This window comes from Cebidichthys violaceus, unplaced genomic scaffold, assembly GCF_023349555.1.
Source record: "Cebidichthys violaceus isolate CVI_PGR_0920_01 unplaced genomic scaffold, fCebVio1.0.p SCAF_1, whole genome shotgun sequence".
Classification (NCBI taxonomy): domain Eukaryota; kingdom Metazoa; phylum Chordata; class Actinopteri; order Perciformes; family Stichaeidae; genus Cebidichthys; species Cebidichthys violaceus.
Genome location: NW_027176262.1, coordinates 24692018 through 24708332, shown reverse-complemented (window position 1 = coordinate 24708332; position 16315 = coordinate 24692018). Strand labels below are relative to the sequence as shown.

Here is a 16315-nt window from a genome sequence, read left to right as displayed (position 1 = left end):
AGAGACAAAAGAGGTCGGGAGCAGTAAGAAAGAAACGGACTAAGAGAGAGATTACTGAGCTGGACCAGGGTGACGTGGACCTGAAAACCTGAATGAAAGGGAGCAGACATGATGAAGAACTGAAAGGTGTTGATAGGAGTCTCCCTCTGATGAGAGGAGGAGGAGGAGGAGGAGGAGGAGATGAGAGGCAGCGGAGGCTTTGAGGAGCCTGATCATTATCCACCATCGCTGCGTTCTTCTCCTTCACTGAGTCGGCCGGTCAAACCTCACGTTCGTTACATTTAAATGAAGAGTCCTTCAGACGCTCCTCGCTGCTCCGCTCGCCTCCTTCCACGCGTCCTCGCTTTACCTCACGGCCGCGTTCTCTCCATCATTTATTCACCGCTCTGCGTTTCAGTGTCCTCCTCATTCCTCGCAGCTCATCTGTGGAGATTATACTCCACAGATGTGTGTGTGTGTGTGTGTGTGTGTGTGTGTGTGTGTGTGTGTGTGTGTGTGGTCTCTAGTGTCCTTGATGAGCAGGATCCAGCAGCGTCTTTCCTTCACTCAGATTGTGGACGTGGAGAGTGAGAGTAGAGAGCTCAGACGGGAGAAGGATTTCATTTTATTTCCTCTTTCTTTCTCTCCTCTCTTTGATAATGGGATTTTTTAGCTTCTGCCGCGGACTTCAAAAGGGGGATGGGGGATGGGGGGGGGCAGCTTATCGGCTGTGTGTGTGTGTGTGTGTGTGTGTGTGTGTGTGTGTGTGTGGGAAGTGTGCGAGTGTGTGGAGGTAGCTTAAGTGCCCGAGTGTGTTTGCGGGTTCAAGATTCAGTGCAAGTTCAAAGTGCTTAAAATGCATGAATGAGTAAGAATACAACTACAATTGTATTTATTTTTAAATGATATTACCCTAACATCAGCAGCAGCTGCTGAGGTTGCCAGGTTTGTCATCGCCAGAAACCAAAACCAAAAGCGTGTGCTCACGTTTAGGATTTATATTGTGTATAATCACCTGAAACTGAGAATCTGCACGTTTCCTCTGAAGCGTAAAGTTAGTGAGGAACTTCTATGTGGCTGTTAAACAGTCACAATGTAATACTGGTCCCTCTGAGTGAACGGAACCATCAGCGAGGACATTTTCAGTTCTTCTTAATGCTCGTTAACAGATCCCGCTGCAAAACAATAAGTGGTTTTCTAAAGGGAATCCGGCGCTTCGAGACACTACCGCCTTTGTCCACAGGAGGCGCCAACATCAACACAAAATGAAAGTTCCTCATAGCTTCTCTGTGCTTCCAGTCTTTATGCTAAGCTAGGCTTAACCTACAGACATCACATTGATCCTTCAGCTCGCTCTCTCACTCTGAATCAGCAGCAGCGTTTCTAAATGTTCAGACGTTTTCAAGGTGAATGTAAAAGCGCGGACACACACACACACACACACACACACACACACACAGGTGGTGTACGCGCATATGTGGCGCCTTTGTGACGAGGCGGCTATAATTGGATTCCACGGTCGCCCCGGCGCTGAGAATTGATTGGCGACAGAGAGAGAAAGACTGAAGGATGAAGGTGTCGTTGAGTGTTGATGGGGTCAGACACCTCTTCACACACACACACACACACACACACACACACACACACACACACAACTGGTGATGCACACAGGCGCAGGCACACACCTCACACTCACGCACACACACACACACACACACACACACACACACACACACACATACTCACAGGTTACCGGCACCAGTAATGTTATTCCATTACCACAAACCATGGCCGTATGGTTATTACGGGCTGTAATCAACTGGAGGCTTCCATGACGATAAGTGCTTAAGGTCAAACATGTGCCTTGATACTCATCCACACACACACACACACACACACACACACACACACACACACAGAGACGCACACCGAAACAAACACGTGTATTATAGAGACAGAGGCCAAGAGGGATCAATCATTTCTCTTTTAAAGCCATATTGATTTTTTCACATCTGCTTCTCTGGCATGTCAGCAGATCATTACGTGTCGTCACAGAAGGACACACCTTAAAGGATGTGCACAGGAAACACACACACACACACACACACACACACACCTCCTGCAGTGCGCTATGTTCTATCACCGTGAAGCTACAGTACTTTTTCATGGCCTGAAGCCGCTCATTACATATTTACCAACACAAGTGTCTCCCTTGTTTTCATTCTCTGTTCCTTTATCTCTGTTTGTCTCTCCCACACACACACACACACACACACACACACACACACACACACACACACAGGTGGAACATGAGATGCCGTGTGGAATCACTCTTTTTATTCACAGTTGGCTTGTGAAAGACTAGATCCCTCTTTGTCAGAGTGATTAGATCATGTGTGGCTGTGGGCCCTTTGGTTGTACTCGTGAGGACCTACTTTTGCTCAGCGACTTGTGGAGGCCTTTTAAGGACGTTTTGCACAGATCACACAACGACGTGAGACCTAGAGTGCTGCGCTTCATTCCCCTCTAGGGTCAGCTTTGCACTTGTTAGTTTCTGTTCAAACTAAACAGGAAACATCGTGGTTAGCTTTAGACAACAACACTGCTTGTTTGGGTTCAGGAAAAGGTCGTGGTTTGGGTTAGAATAAGTACATTTGTTACCTAGTTAAGTACGTGTGCACACAGTACGTACTCACTACTACGTACTCACTACTACGTACTCAATAGTCAACGTTGACTGTGGTTTCATGCGGGACATGGACGTCTAAGACGAAAACAAGGACAGCTCCCAGACCGGACAATGCAGAGTAGCAACCTGTCAATCAGCGTGTAGCCCCGCCCCTAAAGCATCCCCTGCTTTATGGTCTGTTTGACTCTAAATGGAGCATAATGTACTAAATGAACATCATGCTGTATTGAAGAAGACTGTAAACTAGAGATTGAGACCATAAACTCATGTTTACAATGTTTACTGATGGAATAAATCAAGAGAGAAGTAGAGTCATTTTAGACTAGACTTCTATACAACCAGAGGAGTCGCCCCCTGCTGGACACTAGAGAGAAGTAGAGTCGTCTTCTCATAGACTTCTACTGAGAGCTGGGAGTATATTGGCCGGAGCTACACAACAGAAATACTCATGTCATGTAGCAAACCTACTTATTTAACGTTAATTTATTTATTACTAATAATTACTGCTTTTCAGGTTTTGTCACTAGAGTGTAAACAAACAGTTTGTTGTTTTTGGGCGTTTAAATGACTGATTCACCCGTAGTCCTCCTGCAGCGGTTTACTAGATTAGTTCACAGAAGGTTTGTGATAAAGTTTCTCTCTGCAGTGCTGACATTCAAACACACTCTGTGCACTGTAACAGACGTGCACTACGAGTTTGGTTGTGAGTGTGTGTGTGTGTGTGTGTGTGTGTGTGTGTGTGTAGAGAGGCTGACACGCAGGCTGAACAAAGCTGCAGTGATACAGAGAGGAGGAGGAGGAGGAGGAGGAGGAGGAGACTCTGTCCCTCTCAGCTTATCTCATTGCAGAGCGCTGCACCTGCTGCGGTTGCCAGGTTGCAGGGAGGTTCACAAACAGGCCAGAGTGTCGATGTTGGAGTGATTTTTAAGCAGAGGAGGTGGAGTGGATTTGGAAGGAGCACAGTGGAAATAAACCCCGTTGCTATGTCAGGCTCTTCACGTGTGAAGTCCTCCGGTTTGATGCAGGCCACGAGTTGCCAGGTTGTAGAGAGTTTTAAGCCGGAGCAGGATGGACCTGTGGAGGCAGATGTGGACAGGTGCGGAGGTTAATGTAGAACGGGGACGGCCGCCACGTTGTAAGGGGAGTGAAGTGGACGGGGTGATTTTGGAGGCTCAGTTGCTGTGTGAAGCACACTGTGCCCTGACAAGGTTGCCAGTTTGGAATGATGTTAATCCAGTGAAGAGGTTATGTTTAGCGCATGCCACACCAGCAAAAACAGGTGGGGGCGTAGATATTAGTCGCCAGGTTGGAGTGCTTATAAACAGAGCCAGTGGTGGCTGGGTTGCCAGGTTTGAGGCTCAAGGCCTTTCAGGAGAGAAGGAATTGTGGATGGGTTGAAGGCTTAATTGAGCAAGACGGGTAATAGTTTGTTTTTTTGAGTGAATTTATTTGTTCTTTTTATTTTGAAAAGAAGTGATGGAACAATGGACAATCAGTGAACATGGTTGACATTAGGAGAAACGTTAGGACAGGACACACTGGATTGATTGTTGTGCATTGAAGATGGATGCTGTGCTGCCAGATTTTAACATATAGGTAAGAATTGATTTCTGGGGCAGAGTTACTTTTAGCTTTGTACAAAGGACAAAATGTACATATTCTTCATTTACTTTCGCTCTGTTTCCTGTCCTGGTCGCATGACTGCTCCTCCTCCAGAGACTTTATTATAAGGAGCTCCACTTCCTCACATCGTGTGGAAATACAGTAAGTTGAGATGTGCCCACAGTGTATTTTTGAAAGTTCTAGGCTTTGCAGCGCCTCGTCGGCTCACGAGGGCCACAGCGGGGAGGAAAAGCAGGTCACCTGTGTCGAGTGTTTGTGACTCCATGAACGGCTGTCTTACATACATACAGTGTGTTATACTACAACAGATCTGTCAGTGACATGTTGTTAACAGAAGAGGGTTACATAAATACTCCTGGTGGTTAATGCTACTGTCTGTCAGAGGCAGATTACACAATCACGTTCATCATGTATCCATACATCTGGTCCCGCCATCTCTTTCATCTGTCTCCGTCTGTCTTTGGGGGTTTTCTGTCTGTAAGTACAGCAGCTCTTATGTTCATCTCAGGCAAAGTGCAGTTATTTGGTGAAGGACCAGTGTGGAGAGGGGCTCTCTGGGGGACTGAAGTGATCTGGTTTCACAGGAGGACCAATGAAAAGCCTCTGGGATGATGTTTGATCACGCTGAGGGTTATGTTTTTCAGGATGGACACAACGATGAGTACATTTTAAGGAATCTTAAAGGTGGTTGATTGAGCGGTTTCATGAGACATGATGGAGAGCAGGGTCACCAGGTTGAACATATGTTATTTCAAGACTGCAGGAGGTTCAGCATCAAGAGAGCGAGTTTGTCTCGAGACGGCCACGAGAGGCAGGTTTCAGAGTGTCCAGTTTGGATTGATGGACGCCGTAGGGTGAGGTGTGGAGAACACGAGGCGTGTCGGACAGACAGCAGGGTCAGTCACGTGTCCCGGGCTTTAATGATTCAGCCACCGGGAGACAGTTCATGGAGAGGACGCGTTTCGTCACGTCGTCGTCGTCGTGTTGTAAATTCTCAGATTACTCCCGCTGCTCATCACGATGTCTGGTTAATTGTTTCGGGAGTATTGTTAATTATGTTTGACAAGCGTTCCAATAATGGCTGCAATTGAATGAAACGTAAGGAGACAGAAAAAGCAGCGAGCGACGCTGTGTACACACAAGAGCAGCCTCCACCTTTGTAACGCTCTCCCTCATGACCTCTGTGCAGAGATTCCAATGTTCTAATAGGAGACCGGAACATTTCTGTCGTTTCTCTGGACCAACATTACTCTGAAAAACGTTGTCATGGTCAGCAATGGTGTTTTCTTCACGTTTGGCGTCGTGCACATGTGACACCGTGAGGTCGGAAGTTGGATATTTCAACTCGGCAAACTGTGGTTCAAGTTGCAGAAACACTGTACACTTCCCATGATGCAGTTTGATGGCATCTCTTCTTCTTCTTCTTCCTCTTCCTCACTTGAGACTGACAAACGAAGTAGTTGTCCGTGTAAACATGTCAGCCTCACAAGCTGTTCACGAGTCACCAAACAGAGAGTGACATTGGCGTCTGTGCTCCACTTCAAAAAGATGTAAAATCATTTTGCTTATCAACACAGTTTCAAGTTGCCAGGTTTGGAAATACTTTGAGCCACGAGAGAAAGCAGTGATATTAGAGACATGTGAATATTTGGATGTACGCAGGCGAGCAAGAAGGAGTTACGTTGCCAGATTGGAGGAGGGCTGCCGGCCTGCTGCGTACAGTTATACACTTTGAGTATTGATGTTACCCCCAAAAGGAGGTTATTTGAGGCACGATGGGGGAAGGTAAGGCTTCATTAACGCAGCGTGAATCCGCCAGGTTGGAGAAACAGATGGAGCAATCAGGTGGAGCGAGGGGAACATAAAGCGGGTGATTCGATTTCCAAGAGGGCAGGGAGAGCTACGGTCGCTGGGTGGAGGCTTGGTGAGCTGAAGTAAAAAACGTCCTCCAATGCTATCAGCTGCAGAAAGAGGCTGTCTCCTTCAGGAGGCGCGGTGAGAGACGGCAGTCACACAGGGGGGAGTTTGGTTAGATTGTTGTACGTTTGACCTCAGAGATATTTGCCATCAGACATTTGAGAAAAATGGATAACAAGGAACAGAACAGGGGTTATTTGGAGCATGTTGCCAGGTTAGATTAATATCAGCTTGCACTAAAAGACATATAGACAAAAGAGGAAGACACAAACAGACAGAGGGAGCGGAGTGTCGGTTTTGCCACTTCAGGTTCTGTTAAACTCAGAGGAGGGTTACTGGCATCAGCACTGTGAAGCTGCCCAGACGGATCTGTGTGGAGCCTAGAGATGGAATAAAAAAGTGTTGTGAAAATCCCTATCTGCTACTGCTTCTTTTAGGTTGCCAAGTTGGACTTAAAATGTCTCCACCAGTAGACTTGTAAAGCGTGTTCCATCAGCAGCTAGAGAGAGACAGATTTCAACATGTAAACACATCATTCATGTGATTGAACACATGGTCACTAGAGCCCGACAGACACTGGCTTTCTGAGGCCTGGATAGTGACAGTTTAATACAAACATGTTCTGCATGGATCCATAACATGACTTTAGCATGTTAGGTAACTCTTTAGCAGACACCTCCAGGTTAGATTGTTAGACCGTTAACAGGTGCTCTTTGTGATAAGGACAGTCACACCATTTCACTGGTTTCACTGAATATCACAAATCAACCAACATATGCACTGATCAGCTAAAAAGACCAGTAATGCATGTCAGGCCGATGAGTTGATCAGATGACATATTTTAATATTTCTGATCTAAGATAAAGTGTAGTGCTCGATGAGCAGGATGAAAGAAGGTTGTGGTTCAACTTCGACAAATTTCACTGCTTCAAAATAAAAGCTTTTAAATGACAAAATAACTCGGGACATTTGTTGTGAGACATTTATAGGAAAATGTGTCAATCAACGAGTTATCAGAGCTTTGTTAGCAGCTCTTCTACAATAAAGAAAGTCTACTAATACTGCTGCTGCTGCTTGGAGGAAGAGTAAGCAGCAACAGTGACAGAACACTCTTATTGTGAAGATGTTATAAGAAATGAAATGTGTTTATCCACCTTTTACAGCCATGGAATATATCCAACCATTATCCGATCAGGCAGGTCGGTGTGGACACACACACACACACACACACACACACACACACACACACACACACACACACACACACACACGTGGACACAGCTGAGTTTCAATTTGGCGACTCCGATCCCAACAGTCACATCGTGTATCCGTGTCGTGAGACTCAACTGAAGCCTAAAGTTCCCCATGTGGATCTTATTCCTTTACATCCCATTAAACATTTCGGGCATTAAACTATTTTTGCGCAACAGTAAGTTAAACTATAATTGAACTACTTTCAGAATGTGGAGCAGCTATACTGGAAGCGAGTGTAGTGATCAGTGACAGTTCACTGTGAGAAGAGCTCCGGACTGGAAATGAAAGTCAGCACCAGCAGAAGGCAATTTCCGTTTCCATTGTAGTTTAGAAAATGTCTGCCTGAGCCAAAGCTCTGCACGCTCAACACCTCGACACTCTGGAGCAGAACGCCCGGCGGTTCACACGAGACGCCTCCCGTCTGATAACGTCTGACAACGTCTGATAACGTCTGATAACGTCTGATAACACCTGATAACGCCTGACAACGCCTGACAACGCCTGACATCTTCTGATAACGCCTGATAACATCTGATAACGCCTGATAACATCTGATAACGACTGATAACGTCTGATAACGCCTGATAACGTCTGATAACGCCTGATAACGCCTGATAACGCCTGATAACGCCTGATAACGCCTGATAACGTCTGATAACGCCTGATAACGCCTGATAACGGCTGATAACGTCTGATAACGCCTGATAACGCCTGACAACGGCTGATAACGTCTGATAACGCCTGATAACGCCTGATAACGTCTGATAACGTCTGATAACGTCTGATAACGCCTGATAACGCCCGACAACGCCTGACAACGCCTGACATCTTCTGATAACGCCTGATAACATCTGATAACGCCTGATAACGCCTGACAACGGCTAATAACGTCTGATAACGCCTGATAACGCCTGATAACGCCTGATAACGTCTGATAACGTCTGATAACGTCTGATAACGCCTGATAACGCCTGACAACGCCTGACAACGCCTGACATCTTCTGATAACGCCTGATAACGCCTGATAACGCCTGATAACGCCTGATAACGCCTGATAACGTCTGATAACGTCTGATAACGCCTGATAACGTCTGATAACGCCTGATAATGCCTGACAACGTCTGACAACGCCTGATAACGTCTGATAACGCCTGATAACGCCTGACAACGCCTGATAACGTCTGATAACGCCTGATAACGCCTGATAACGTCTGATAACGTCTGATAACGCCTGATAACGCCTGATAACGCCTGATAACGCCTGATAACGTCTGATAACGCGTGGCTTCCAACCAACAATGCTGAACGACAGCCAGAAGAAGCGGCTTCCATCAGGAGCAGATTCATGGCCGATGCATTGGAGACACTTTCGCATCACTGACTTTTGCAAGTGGACAAACCTTGCTGCCGTATCCCATTTTAAAAAGAGGAAACACGTTACCCATCGCATTTTCTCACAGTGAGACAAATAGCCGAATGCATTGGGAAAACATTTAGCAAAGAATGACCTAATTTCCACAATGCATTAAAGCTATCACTATAGACAAAGATTCATATGTGGATTCTGTAGCTCTTCTTCAACTGGTTTCTCACCGTTCTGTCGATGTGAAGATCAGCGAAGTACTGATGCCAAAATCTGACACTTCCCGCTGAACTTTCTGATAGCTGAAACTTTTCTCTTTTCTCTTGCTTTCACACTCTGTCGTAGCTGCAGGAAATATCTGGATGTGACAGCGTTGCTGGCTGCTTCTGGAAAAGTACCCACAGGAAACAGAATCCTCACAACTGTGCAGACTCAGGAATGCAAATTACAAAGCCGATTACTGTTTTTATTGGCGTTTTAAAAGTGGGTATTTCCTTTAATGGCCGCAGAGTCTCGAGGGACCCGGCAGAAAAGGGGGACAGTGGACAAAGCACAATGTGGAGCCTAGTTTAGAGTTGCCAAGCTGGCCTGATTTGAGTCGGGACAGCAGGAGGAGGACAGCCAGCATCATTCTGCGGAAGTGCTGACGGTTCCCAAGCAGAAAATGCGCTTAGAAACCCAGACAATTTCCCGCAGTCACCTATTTAGTCTTTTCCAATTCAGTCTCAATGGATCTTTTTATGACTGTGGCAACACAGTTTAGGAAGTGCCAAACTCATCCCCCACATGTCTCTGTGGGGGACTGAATGGTGAGTCTCTCAGTGGGGATGAATGAAGGCTGGACTGACACTGGCATTCGGCGATGTTGAGGCAAATTAGGAGAAGTCGAGGCGAGTGAGAGGGACGCGCCATCTGTCCGCTGATTGTATAACTCCCAAAGGTCACCGGCTTGTCTCTGTTGGCTCCTCAGTGTTTCTACCATCAGAGTTAACGGTCATGTAGAGACTCGACAGTCCATCGGACGAGGTCAACTTTTTACCAGCACATTGTGTGCGATCGGCAGGGAAGTGCGAACAGGCTGCAGGGTGTCGCCAGCCAGCACCTCCAGCAGAGCACCGCTGGAGGGGGAACCAGTCGGCCCTGTCAAGTCAAACACAGCCTGCTGCTCACCGTCACGGTTGCTGCAGTTTCACTCTGATTGATGAAACAAAAACGACTGATTGACACGGTTCCTTGTAATAGGCTGAACATACTGTTGTTTGGGAACTTCTGGAGGCATCGTTATTATTTATATGTAAGACTGGAACTTAATACCTTCAAGGTATTGACCGACATAACCCAGAGATAACTTCCCAAAGTGATCGGTAGCTGCAATCAATACTTCTTGTGCTCACATCTAGAAAACAAATGACCATCTGAATGGTTTTCCTTGCAGACAATCACCACAAGCGCTCTGTGATGCCACTTGTGATGGCCAACTACCGCAATATCTACACCCTGTACAGCTGGGAATGCCTGCACACCGCTCTGCACACGGAGATGTCTGAGCCGGTGAATAGCAGCTAATGGTGCTAACAGCGCTAACAAGGGCAACGGTGCTTACAGAGCTGACGGTTTCACCCTACGGGGGCGGACCTTATGCTTCACGGTGGGTCAGAGGACGGCATTATCAGCTCTATCAGCGCTCTGCAGTGCGGCGAATGCTGTAGTCCGTCGGTATCGATATCACCTCAACGGTACCGGCGTCGTTCTTTCTTGACCCGGCCCTATTTAAATGTTAATTTTACCCTCGGTGATCAGCTGGGCTGCATGTCATTGATCTTCACTGACGCGGACTGATCGTTCATGACAGACTCTGTCTTTCTGTCAGCTTAACAGCAGTGACTGGAGAGTCTCTGTGGAGACACACTGGACAAAGTCACAGATCAAAGGCAATTATTTCTATTGTGCCACAATTGAAGTTTACATTTACAAAATGTACAAATGCAATCCAGAATTGTATTTCCAAACTTGTAAATGCGCTTCTATTGTGAAATGGTACAAATTTTAAAACATATTTTCTGTTTAACCATGTAATCTGAATCCATCAGTGCTTATCTCATCAGACCTGCGTTCCTCTCTGATTAAACTTCCTGTTTGAAAATCAGAACAAAAAATCAACAATTCCACAGCGTCATTGACTGACAACAGATGTCTTCCATCTGTTTGGATAATTTCCAAGAACAAAAAGTAGATTTGCAAACTATACTGTGTTCAAGTGACTCCAATTACTGCTAAAAACAATCATTTCATTAATCAAGCAGTTGGAACAACTGGCAATTAACACGGTGACCATTTAGATAATTGATTCTTTTATTTATTTTTTTAGCTGAAGCTAATTAACATAAATTTCTTGAGGCTATAATTAAACTTGTTTGCTGTTGTCTGGTTGACATTCCCATGTTTTATACTCAACTCTAGTGACTCTTCCACAGAGAGTCGCTCGCTGCGTCACGGCAAATCATCCCCAGTTACCCTTATCAAATGAATTCATGGTTTTGCTCCGGGATCTTGAAAAAAAAAGCTGTGAAATGAAATAAGACACCGTTGTCCTGACTGCATGACTTAGATTAGTGATTTAGAAGTTTTCAGTAACCTCTACTTGTTACTTGTAAATGTTGTTAGCTAAAGTTTAGATTTAATAAGCAGATCCAATACTGGATCCAGAAACGTGGATTTGCTCCGTTGTTGGTTCCCATGTGTCCATTTGAATCTCCAAATGTCTTTTTAGAGCTCCGCCTGGATCTATTCATGAAAGAAACACTGTAGGATGGTCATACTTTGTCCTATCTTCTTCAAATTTGAGGCAGGTGTTCACAGATAGTGTAGTTACAGCCCTGTATTGTCCTTTACCTGTACAGATACAGCCACAGGCAGTTATTTATACTGAAAGATACTTTTTTTATTTTAGACGGACAAAAATCTTCAATTTTTACTGACTTCAAAGGCCCACTGCTCTGTTTCTGTATGACCTACAGGTTTTCTGACACTTTCACAAGGAGCTTTAGGGGGTTTTCTTTCTGGAGAGACCTCATTGATACATATAATCAGAGTGGTTCAGAAGCTACAGCCATTTTAATTTGAGTATGTCATAGTAGGGGGGGAGTGGAAGAGGTTAATAAAAAGCTATAAACCTTCAGGCCGACCCCCAAATAGCGGGAGGCAGCATCCATAGTGTTGATGAAATAACTGAGGGTTGCTCCTTAGCTTGCACAGCGCACAGCAACATATCCCTCCACCCCACTGTGTCTGATTCAAAGTGGGTGGAAGGTATAGACCCTCTGAATGATGACATCATGTAGTGGTACTCCTGTCAGGCCGGTTTATCAAGGAACCCTCACTCGTATTTCTCTCAGGATCTGCTTTTCAGTGGAACGTCAGTTGTGTGCTGCTGAAGTTTAACGTCTACAGCTTGACACTGATTGATGAATCGGCAGCGGCTGCTAAACTCTGAGCCCCGTCACTCTGTCACCGACACGCCACAGAGAGGAACGCTGCCTCTTTCTTTCTTTAAGTCAGTCTAATTTTCCTTCTGCATTTCCGATCTCGGTCTGTCCGTCCTCTTAACCTCTCCTCAGCGCTCATCCATTCCTCTCGGTCTCTCTGTGCAGGGAACCTTGGTGGACTTTGACGGACGGCTGACTGAGCCAATGACAAACTTCGGGGACTTTTAAAGCACGTCTGCAGGGTCTTCCGGTCAAAACCCCGCATGGGCGCGAGCACCACCAGTACGAGCACGTGAACCCGGATGAACGCCAGCACCGTTTCGCGCCCCGTGAGAAGAGGACGGCCCCCTTCCCTGACAGAGAGGTAGGCTGCTGCTCAGGCAGAGTTCACCGTAACGCTGCCAGTAGTTGCATGAAGAGCTTTTGGTTTAGTTCAGTATAACTTTGCATCTATCGTCTAATCTAGTCGTCTGAAACTTTGGTTCAAAGACATTAGGCCTGATTTTGATTGGCTGAACCAAGGTGTGCATGGTGGAGGTGACTGCCAGCAGTTATGTAAAGTGTGGATGTATCAGAACCAATGTTGTTCCATACTGGTCTGAAAGGTCCACTGACTAGAGGAACATCGGCACATTGTTGTCTTTATACATCTTCTCTATTTCTGTTGAAGCACAGAATATACTTCTCTGTTTGTTAGGGAATCACAATAATTACATACAAACTGTATCATCGGGGGCGACTGTGGTAGAGCAGGGTCAGAGGATCGGAGGTTCGATCCCTGCCTCCGCTAGTCCATGACGATGTGTCCTTGAGCAAGACACTTAACGCTAGACACTAGAAGTGGGTTCCAAAGCTCCTCCTTCCCAATGACATCACATGCGTCGTGACAGACGAGCTTTGATTCGGCGGCGCCCGACGTGTCGTCTGTCGTGTCTTTTATCCGAGTCATGACCAGAGTTTGACCGTCGTAACAGACAGACTATTCTAAGTCTGATCCTGAGATAAGAGTCATTGTACTCTACATATCATTCAGCGTGATGTCTTCTCTGCTTACTTTGCCGTTCAGATATTGGACATGTACGTCTGTATTTCTAGTCTTTGTCAGGTTTCCATGGTGTTCAGGTCTGTTTGCAGCTCCAGATATGTGGAACGTGTCTTCGGCATAAAGAGATATTTGGCCTTTGTGTTGGATTCACTGGACTCACCAGTGCTGTACTAATAACTGGAGTCCATTGCGGAGGACAAATCCCCCCACAGGGACGAGTAAGAGCTCATAATAAGATCTGATTGGCTGTTGTAGGATCGTGACATTGGTGGGCGGAACAGGTTTGATAAATCACGGTTCTATTTACATAGTTCACTCTATTCTTTTCTAAAAGTAACGATTTCAGTGTTTCCAGTCTGTTTTAATTGCGTTTTCAGCACCTGCAGCACTTTGGTCATTTGCTTTGTGAATCACTTTCCTCTTTTATTTCTCTCCAGGAGAGAATCATTACAACTATGAAATAAACAGACGCATAAAATGAATCTAACGTAGTGATGCTCGCTGTGTTAAGATGATTTGCCCTGTTTAGTTTTCACTCAACAGCTCTGGGAGCTACTGTTACATCTTACCCACAAGGTAATGTAAAAGTCAAGGAAACGCTGCAGACGCTCCTGCTGTGTTTCTCACCTCCACGTCAAACATGATCAACTCCAGTCGGCCTCTCGGTACGAAAAACAAGGAAAATCATCCCCAAAACAAGCATTATTCCCAGTGTGACGTTGCTGCTGCCTTCCTGCAGGATAAACCATACATTTGGAATGAGTCCTCCGCTCTTCCTCCGTAAGAAGCAGAAAATAAGATTTAAAGGCGTATTTAAAGGTTAACAGCCAGAAGTCTACAGCAGGATTTGATGGGCTTCAGCGACTCGAGGGGGTAACTCACTGACGTCTTTTACACAAACTCATCTTCATAGAAGAAGAAAACATGTGCAACAGCTCGCAATTAGAGAGAGAGAGAGAGTGTGTGTGTGTGTGTGTGTGTGTGTGTGTGTGAGACAGTGACTTAGGCTAATGCAGCCTTAATAGCCACATTACAGTCTTGCACCGACTAAATCGTTTGAAGAAACTCCGACTAGAAAATAGGTCCATTAGGTAGCTCTAGATCTCATAACACACACACACACACACACACACACACACACACACACACACACACACACACACACTGAAAGGAGATATTGAGACACAACAACCCTGCATGAAACCGACACACTTTGTTCTCTCAACATGCACACATGGACTCCCAAGTTGCCTCTATTTTGTTAATACAGAGACTTCTCACACACACACACACACACACACACAGAGAGTCGTGTTTCTTCTGCTGCTCTGGTTTTTAATTCGTTAATTTGACGCTGCCGCATTGACTGTGGCGGTGACGGGCGTCTCCTAATGAGACTCGCGGTAGTGGCAGGCGTGGGCCTCCGAATCCGAAAATCACAGTATAATGAGACGAACGGCCGTAATGGTCACAAGCAGGGTGACAAGAAGTCCAGACTCAGGATCAGGGCGCCGCTGATGAGAGCGGAGGCTGGGACACGAGGCGGACGGACAGCAAGAGGACGAGCAGCCCGCCGGTCCCGGGTCTGCTCCCAGCGGAGGTCTCACACGGTCCAGGATTAACCGACTCTGGGCGTCTGACTGTCTGAGCTAAACTGTCATACAGCCCGAGCTACTGGAAGCTGTTCAACAGCTACGCAGTGTATATGTCTAGGGCTTTTATTGTGAAAGGAAGGAACAGAAGGAGTGGATGCGGTTGGTCTGTAAAGGAGTAATGGACCTTGCCGTCTTGACTCCAGAGCCTCCTTAGTATTGTTCACTACAGTTTACATTTTGAATATGTCTTAACGAGATCGCTTATTGCCTTTTCTTTCACTGTGCGAAATCTCAGTATGCCGGGAAGTAGCGTGGGAATATATTCTTCAGAACAAGTATTGAAGTGCAAAGTACTGTCCCGGCGTGGAGATGGTTTGACCCCACATGGTGCAGTGATGAAACCTGTTTAACCAGTGCTATGTAGACGTCTTCAGTAGTGGAGCGTCCCACCAAGTGATCACTGCAGAACGTTGCTACAGCTGCTGTGGTTCTTCAGTCCCTCCTTCCACCTCCGAACATTTCCAAAAAGATGCAAACATTGCATCTTAAAGACGGTCCGAAGTTCACCGTTCATCTGTGCTGTAAACACAGACCGGACTAGGAGCTCCTACTTCCTCTACAGAGTGTCTGCCAAATGCCATAAATATACAGGTAGATGTAAACATAATGCCGCCTCTGTTGGGACTTTGAGAGGCCGGAGTGTATTGAGTGTTAACTCAAGGTCAGCAGACGTATTACCAGCATGACAGCAGCAGCCGACTCGGCCGTGGACCGAGGACACGTCCCCGTCAGCTGGCTGGACTTCACCGGGTCTCTCTCTCTCTCTACATATGTCTCTCTCTCTGTCTCTGTCTCTCTCTCTGTCTCTCTCTCTCTGTCTCTCTCTCTCTCTCTCTCTCTCTCTCCGTCTCTCTCTCTGTCTCTCTCTCTCTCTCTCTCTCTCTCTCTACATATGTCTCTCTCGGTCTCTCTCTCTCTCTCTCTCTCTCTCTGTCTCTCTCTCTCTCTCTCTCTCTCTCTCTCTCTCTCTCTCTCTCTACATATGTCTCTCTCGGTCTCTCTCTCTCTCTCTCTCTCTCTCTCTGTCTCTCTCTCTCTCTCTCTCCGTCTCTCTCTCTGTCTCTCTCGGTCTCTCTCTTTACATATGTCTCTCTCTCTCTCTCTCTCTTGGTCTCTCTCTCTCTCTCGGTCTCTCTCTCTCTCTCTCTCTCTCTCTCTCTCTCTCTCTCTCTATAACTGTATTGATCAGCTGGAGCAGACAGGCCTATTACAGGTACGCGGTGTCGGCCGCTGTGTTCCCTCTGCGGTCGTTCGGCAGCTGAACGCCTCCTCGGTGAAGCACAACACCAGAATGAATTGTTGTGT

At 46.3% G+C, this 16315-nt stretch overlaps 1 protein-coding gene across 5 annotated transcripts in view; it reads left to right on the top strand.

Moving 5' to 3' along the window:
• The window catches only part of si:cabz01090165.1 (uncharacterized protein LOC100333421 homolog), a 254108-nt gene that overhangs the window by 111222 nt on the left and 126571 nt on the right, over positions 1–16315 (top strand). For 4 of the 5 annotated variants that reach the window (XM_068716614.1, XM_068716626.1, XM_068716606.1 and 1 more), the window contains one exon: positions 12476–12674. The exons of the other annotated variant lie outside the window; for it this stretch is intronic. The gene's annotated coding sequence lies outside the window, so the exon portion shown is untranslated. The remainder of the gene's footprint in view (positions 1–12475; positions 12675–16315) is intronic. 5 annotated transcript variants of the gene reach the window in all.